Source organism: Plecotus auritus, assembly GCF_963455305.1.
Source record: "Plecotus auritus genome assembly, chromosome: 11".
NCBI classification, from domain to species: Eukaryota; Metazoa; Chordata; class Mammalia; order Chiroptera; family Vespertilionidae; genus Plecotus; species Plecotus auritus.
In genome coordinates, this window is record NC_137777.1 from 30,063,255 (window position 1) to 30,070,389 (window position 7,135).

General features: G+C 42.8%; 1 pseudogene across 1 annotated transcript; it reads right to left on the reverse strand.

Annotated features, from left to right (window-relative positions):
• Nucleotides 1-5,783: 5,783 nt before the first annotated feature.
• LOC308236657 (dolichyl-diphosphooligosaccharide--protein glycosyltransferase subunit 1-like) lies at nucleotides 5,784-6,927 on the reverse strand (annotated as a pseudogene). The gene has a single exon. The product of its transcript is annotated as a dolichyl-diphosphooligosaccharide--protein glycosyltransferase subunit 1-like (transcript).
• Nucleotides 6,928-7,135: the final 208 nt, after the last annotated feature.

Genomic DNA, 7,135 nt, shown 5'->3' on the forward strand with positions numbered 1-7,135 from the left:
GTCACGTGAGGGCGTTGCACGACGCCACCTAGGCTTTTATTATATAGGATGTGTACTTTCAGTATTTCAGTGCTCTGTGTGTATGGGTGTTTTATGTATAAATATTTTTTAATTTCTTAATTGATTAAGGTATTACATATGTGTCCTCACCCCCCCATTATCCCCCAACCTCCTCCCACTCAAGCCCTCACCCCCCTGTTGTCTGTGTCCATTGGTTAGGCTTATATGCATGCATACAAGTCCTTTGGTTGATCTCTCCCCCTTACCCCCACCCTCCCCTACCTTCCCTCTGAGGTTTGACAGTTTTAATGAAAAAAGAAGCACTACAAATTACAAGTCTAAAAAACTTAATGCATCACAAAAAGGCCACAAATAAAAAAAACTTCACAATATATTTTATTAACTAATTGTTTGACATATCTCTATAGCACTTTTCTTATGTTTTTTGGTAACATACTTTTTAAGGCCTCTCTACTGATATATAACAAGAATTTTTCTGAAAGAGAATATAAAGATAAATAACTCTTTTCTCTAGCATGGTTGGCTGATTTTTAAAAAGTTTTAAAAATTTATTATTCAGTTAGAGTTGACATTCAATATTATTTTGTTTTATTTTCAGGTGTACAGCATAGTAGTTAGACAATCATATACTTTACAGAGTAATTCCCCAATATTTTAAGTATCCGCCATGCATAGTTATTACAATATTATTGATTATATTGCCTATACATTTTTTCCATTTCACAATTTGTTATTGGTAATATCATGTAAATCTTAACAATTATTGTCAAATTTGGGAAAACTATCAAGTTTTTTTTACAGAAGAGTGTAAGATTTTAGGGCATTTCAAACTTTTTTGCAAAGTAACTGCTCTTGAATACTTTTGGAATTGTCAACAAACAATTAATTTGTCCTTGATGGTCTTCTTGTGGTGTTGTCTTGTGAATTGTGGATCATTTTCACTGACATCATAGCCAAATGCCTTAAAATAGTCCCTTCAGGTACCCAAAACAATGTGCGATAGGGAACCCATTTGTCAGAGGAGGACGTTCAGGCTCTGAGGTCGGCCTTAGTTCCCAGAGCTGGGCAATCCTATGGAAAAATCAAAGGAAATATTCTGCCTGAGCTGAATCATCGGCAGATCTTCCCCATGCAAAACCATCTGAGAGGGAACCCAGTGTCTGTGCTGCTGCAGCCCATCCATATTGGTGAGGTGTGTCAGCCAGGACACTGTAGGGAATCAGGGAGGAGTTGCTGGTGGAGGAAGCAGTAGCTGGCCCCATGGAGCCCTTGTGTTTAAGGGAGAACAGCCATGAGCTGGAGAATACATTAACCCACCTGCTAGTGGTGGTGAGCAATTTGGACTGCAAAACTATCAGAAAGCAGGCCTGGTGAAAATGAGAGGATACAGCATTTATGACCATTTAAGCCACTTTGTTTTCTTTTGTCTTTGATTCAGACATTTGTTCATCACCTCCCTTAAAAGATCAGTTTGTTTAAGATGAAGTTTTCGTGTTCCTGTTAGAGGAAGCATAGTATATACTTCAATAAAGAATATTCTCCCATTAGAGCTCCCATTGCCAAATATGGAGAATATTAAAAATGACTTTAGAAGAGAAACCAAGATGGCGGCATAGGTAAACACCTAAACGGCTGCCTCGCACAACAATTTCAAAACTACAACTAAAAAGACAGAACAGACACCATCCAGAACCGCAGGAAAGCTGACTGAGTGAAAATTCTACAACTAGAAGGATAGAGAAAAGCTCACAGAGAATTGGAGGTACGGCAAAGGGTCTTTGTGCGCGCAGAGAGGAAGGGCGGCTGAGAGCCTGGCTGACTTTCTCTGGTGGAAGGGGGAAGGGAGCCCCCGACCGCACTGAACCCCAGTTCTGACTGCACTGAACCCCAGCTCCAGGCGAGCCCCTGGGGACCCACGCTCTTGTGGGGGGAGTCTGGACTCTCAGGCGGAGACTCGGGAGCCGGGGAAGGCGGAGGACTGAAAGTGCGCGCGCGCCAGTGCGCACAAAGGCTGCGGAGGTTGCCACAGGCTTGCCCTAGTGGAAGGGAGTGAGAGGCTCCTGACGGCACTGAGCCCCAGTTCTGACTGAAGTGAACCCCGGTTCCAGGCGAGCCCCTGGGGACCCACGCTCTTGTGGGGGGAGTCTGGACTCTCAGGCGGAGACTCGGGAGCCGGGGAAGTCGGAGGACTGAAAGTGCGCGCGCGCCAGTGCGCACAAAGGCTGCGGAGGTTGCCACAGGCTTGCCCTAGTGGAAGGGAGTGAGAGGCTCCTGACGGCACTGAGCCCCAGTTCTGACTGCAGTGAACCCCAGCTCCAGGCGAGCCCCTGGGGAACCACGCTCTTGTGGGGGGAGTCTGGACTCTGGGGCGGAGACTCGGGAGCCGGGAAGGCAGAGGACTGAAGGCACACACGTGCGCGCAAGGGCAAGGCTGACGGGAAGCCAAGACTGAGACTCCACCCCATCCAAGCTGAGCACAGAGGCTATTGCAATTTGGCAAGTCTAATCCTATAAGGCTGTCTCCAGCACCGAACTTCTCCCAGCATAGACACAGCTGATCCTTACAGCCAACTGGCCTGGAGGTCAATTCTTCCCAGTGATACCAACAACAATAAAGACTTAATTACAACAAGGCTGTACACTCAGTCCACAAAGGGGTGCACCAAGAGTGTCCACCTCAGGTTAACTGGGGAGGCAGACCCACTGGGCCAAATTGGAAACCTAGCACACAAATATACCTTACCAACTCAGGGAAGCAGTGAAAATGCGGCGTCAAAGAATCAGATCACAAACGAAAGAAATGGAGGAAAACAAATGACTGGATATAGAATTCAAAACCACGGTTATAAGGCTTTTTAAGAATATCCTAGAAAAGGCCGATAAATATAACGAGACCCTCGAAGAGATGAAAAAGGACCAACTAGAAATTAAACATACACTGACTGAAATAAAAAATATTATACAGAGACCCAAAAACAGACAAGAGGAACACAAAAATCAAGTCAAAGAATTGAAATACAAAGAAGCAAAAAACACTCAACCGAAAAAGCAAAAAGCAAAAAAAAAATCCAAAAAGTTGAAGATGATGTAAGAAGACTCTGGGACAACTTCAAGCGTACCAACATCAGAATTATGGGGGTGCCAGAAGAAGAGAGAGAGCAAGATACTGCAAACCTATTTGAAGAAATAATGACCGAAAACTTCCCCCACCCGGTGAAAGAAATAGACTTACAAGTCCAGGAAGCCCACAGAACCCCAAACAAAAGGAATCCAAAGAGGACTACACCAAGACACATCATAATTAAAATGCCAAGAGCAAAAGACAAAGAGAATATTAAAAGCAGCAAGAGAAAAACAGTTAGTTACCTACAAGGGAGCACCCATACGACTGTCAGCTGACTTTTCAACAGAAACTATGCAGGCCAGACGGGAGTGGCAAGAAATTTTCAATGTGATGAATAGCAAGAACCTACAACCAAGATTACTCTACCCAGCAAAGCTATCATTCAGAATTGAAGGGCAGATAAAGAGTTTCACAGACAAGAAAAAGCTAAAGGAGTTCATCACCACCAAACCAGTATTATATGAAATGCTGAAAGGTATTCTTAAAGAAGAGGAAGAAGAAAACAGTAGAGAAAAATTATGAACAACAAATACATATCTATCAACAAGTGAACCTAAAAATCAAGTGAATTAAAAACCTGAGGAACAGAATAATCTGGTGAATATAATAGAATCAGGGGCATAGAAAGGGAGTGGACTGATAATTCTCAGGGGGAAAGGGGTATGGGGGTTCATGAAGAGACTGGACAAAAATCATACACCTATGGATGAGGACAGTGGGGGGGAGGTAAGGGCAGAAGGTGGGGTGGGAAATGGGTGGAGGGGAGCTATGGGGGAAAAAAGGAGAAATAATTGTAATAATCTGAATAAAGATTTATTTTTTTAAAAAATGACTTTAGAATACTTTTCTGGAAAATATCCCAGGTTCTCCCTTCATTGGTGTTTGATCCCCACAAACCTCTCTGTAAAGCTGCTGAGAGGTGACCACCCATTTTAGGGCAGCATACCTCTAGAAGGGCCATCAATGCTTCTGTGTGGCTCTCGTGGTGTTCTGAGGTAAGGAATATAAGTATCTGCAAAGAGTGTCCTTGGGGTATTAGCAGTGCCTGAATGTCAGCACTACCAGCAAGGGCTCCTTGTCCTGTTCTACCAGATTATTCTTTTTAGGAAACAATCATAGGGCAGCCAGATGTCTCTAAGTAGGTATAGTGCTGCTTATCTGGGGCACGTCTGATTTTTTTTCTTTATTGATTAAGGTATTACATATGTGTCCTTACTCCCCCCATTGTTCCCCCCCAACTCCCGTTCACGCCCTCACCCCCCTGGTGTCTGTGTCCGTTGGTTAGGCATATATGCATGCATACAAGTCCTTTGGTTGATTTATTCCTCTACTCCCCCCACCCTCCCCTACCTTCCCTCTGAGGTTTGAGCATCTGATTGATGTTTCTCTGTCTCTGGACCTGTTTTTGTTCATCAGTTTATATTGTTCATTGTAACCCACAGATGAGTGAGATCCTGTCTGTGATATTTATCTTACTCTGACTGACTTATTTCGCTTAGTATAATGCTCTTCATCTCCATCCATGCTGTTGCAAATGGTGGGAGTTCCTTCCTTTTTACAGCAGCATAGTATTCCATTGTGGAGATGTACCACAGTTTTGTAATCCACTCATCTGCTGAGGGGCACTTAGGCTGTTTCCAAATCTTAGCTATGGTGAATTATGCTGCTATGAACATAGGGGTGCATATATCCTTTCTGATTGGTGTTTCTAGTTTCTTGGGATATATTCTTAGAAGTGGGATCACTGGGTCAAATGGGAGTTCCATTTTTAGTTTTTTGAGGAAATTCCATACCGTTTTTAACAGTTGCTACACTAGTCTGCATTCCCACCAACAGTGCAATCCTCGCCAGCACTTGTCATTTGTTGATTTGTTGATGATAGCCATTTTGACAGGTGTGAGATGGTACCTCATTGTCGTTTTGATTTGCATCTCTCTGATGATTAGTGACTTTGAGCATGTTTTCATATGCCTCTTGGCCTTCCTTATGTCCTCTTTCAAAAAGTATCTATTTAGGTCCATTGCCCATTTTTTTGATTGGGTTGTTTATCTTTCTTTTGTTAAGTTGTATGAGTTCCCTGTAAATGTTGGAGATTAAACCCTTATTGGAGGTAACATTGGCAAATATGTTCTCCCATGCAGTGGGCTTTCTTGTTGTTTTGTGGATGGTTTCTTTTGCTGTGCAGAAGCTTTTTATTTTGATGTAGTCCAATTTGTTTATTTTCTCTTTAGTTTCCATTGTCCTAGGAGCTGTATTGGTGAAGATATTGCTTCGGCATATGTCTGAGATTTTGCTGCCTGTGGATTCCTCTAATATTTTTATGGTTTCCCATCTTATGCTTAAGTCCTTTATCCATTTTGAGTTTATTTTTGTGTATGGTGTAAGTTGGTGGTCTAGTTTCATTTTTTTTTGCATGTATCTGTCCAATTTTCCCAACACCATTTATTGAAGAGACTTTGACTTCATTGTATGTTCTTGCCTCCTTTGTCAAATATTAATTGAGATAGTGGTTTGGGTCAATTTCTGGGTTCTCTATTCTATTCCATTGGTCTATATGTCTGTTCTTGTGCCAGTACCAGGCAGCTTTGAGAACAGTGGCTTGTAATACAGCTTGATATCTGGTATTACGTCTGATTTCTTAGGGACTGTCAATTTGGATGTTCTTGGCTCCTTAGGGCAAGATGATCTTCACAGCCAGAGAATCTATCACTTGTTCATCAAACACGTGGTCCACAAACCTCATCTTCAGTGCATATTATAGAGGTTTGGTCTCTCAAATTATAGAGATACTTATAGCTTGGGAGGTTGTGGCCAATGATGTAATGGGTCTTCCACCTTCCGGTAACAAGGCCGGATCTCCATTTCTATGGAATCATCCAAAATAAGGAGGTGGCTGGTGGTAATATAGCCAATCTTATTCCGGTAATAAACATCTTGGGCAGCAGCAGGAAGGATGGTCTTAAGAGAATGGACTATCTGGGTGTCTCTGGTAATTACAGCATGACAAAGGCCCCATAAGCACAGCCCTTGTGTGCTCCAAGTCCACATTTTCTTCCACAGCAATATTACCCCATTGAGAGACCTCGATGATTCGGGTCATGCTGTGATAGTAAGGAAAGGGCTGTTGTTCTCATAATGTACGTTAAAAGTATCCTGACTATAGGTAGGGACATTTTAGAGATGTCCATAATCCAGGAGGTACTCAGATCGAATGGGGTTCTCCAACTTGGTATAGCTCTCCACATTTCGAGAGACAAGCTTCTCATGCATAGTTTGTGTCTATTGGATAGAAAGAGTAGAAATAATGGTTGCCCTCAAACACCACAAACTGCTTCTTTGATTGAGTGATCTGAGATGGATATGGCTGAAGCACATGGGTATAGACTGTTTCCAAAATGACTGAAATCTTCATCATAGGATCAAGAGCAACTGGGAGCTTGACCATGAAGAGTCTGGTTTCTCGTACTTCCAGATTATTCTCTTCCTCATCTTCTCCCATCACTTGCATGCTGAGGTGAGCCAGCTAGGCCTTAGCTCCAGCTCCAAGGCCAGAAGGAAGGAGATGGCTCAGGAAATGGAACTGCCACCTGGGTGGGCTAGGACCACATTGACTGTCACTTGGCCAGGTGGCTGCTCAGGTTCACTGTGCGCTTCATGACCTCATTGACCAATGGTGTTGCATCAGGAGAGGCGTTGCCTGGTGCTGAGGCCCAGGCCCAGAGTAGAAGGAGCTGGGAGGTAGGGACTCTCCATGACAGGAACTGAGCTGAGCTGACAGGCATTTTCTTTAAGTATAAATTTTTTATTTTTTTAATTATAGTTGACATACAATATTATATTAGTTTCTGGTATACAACATAGTAATTAGACATTTATATAACTTATGAAGTGATCACCCCCATAAGTCTAGTGGCACCAACCATAGTTATTATAATATTATTGACTACCTTTCCTATGCTGTACTTTACAGTGGATGGGTGATTTAATCAT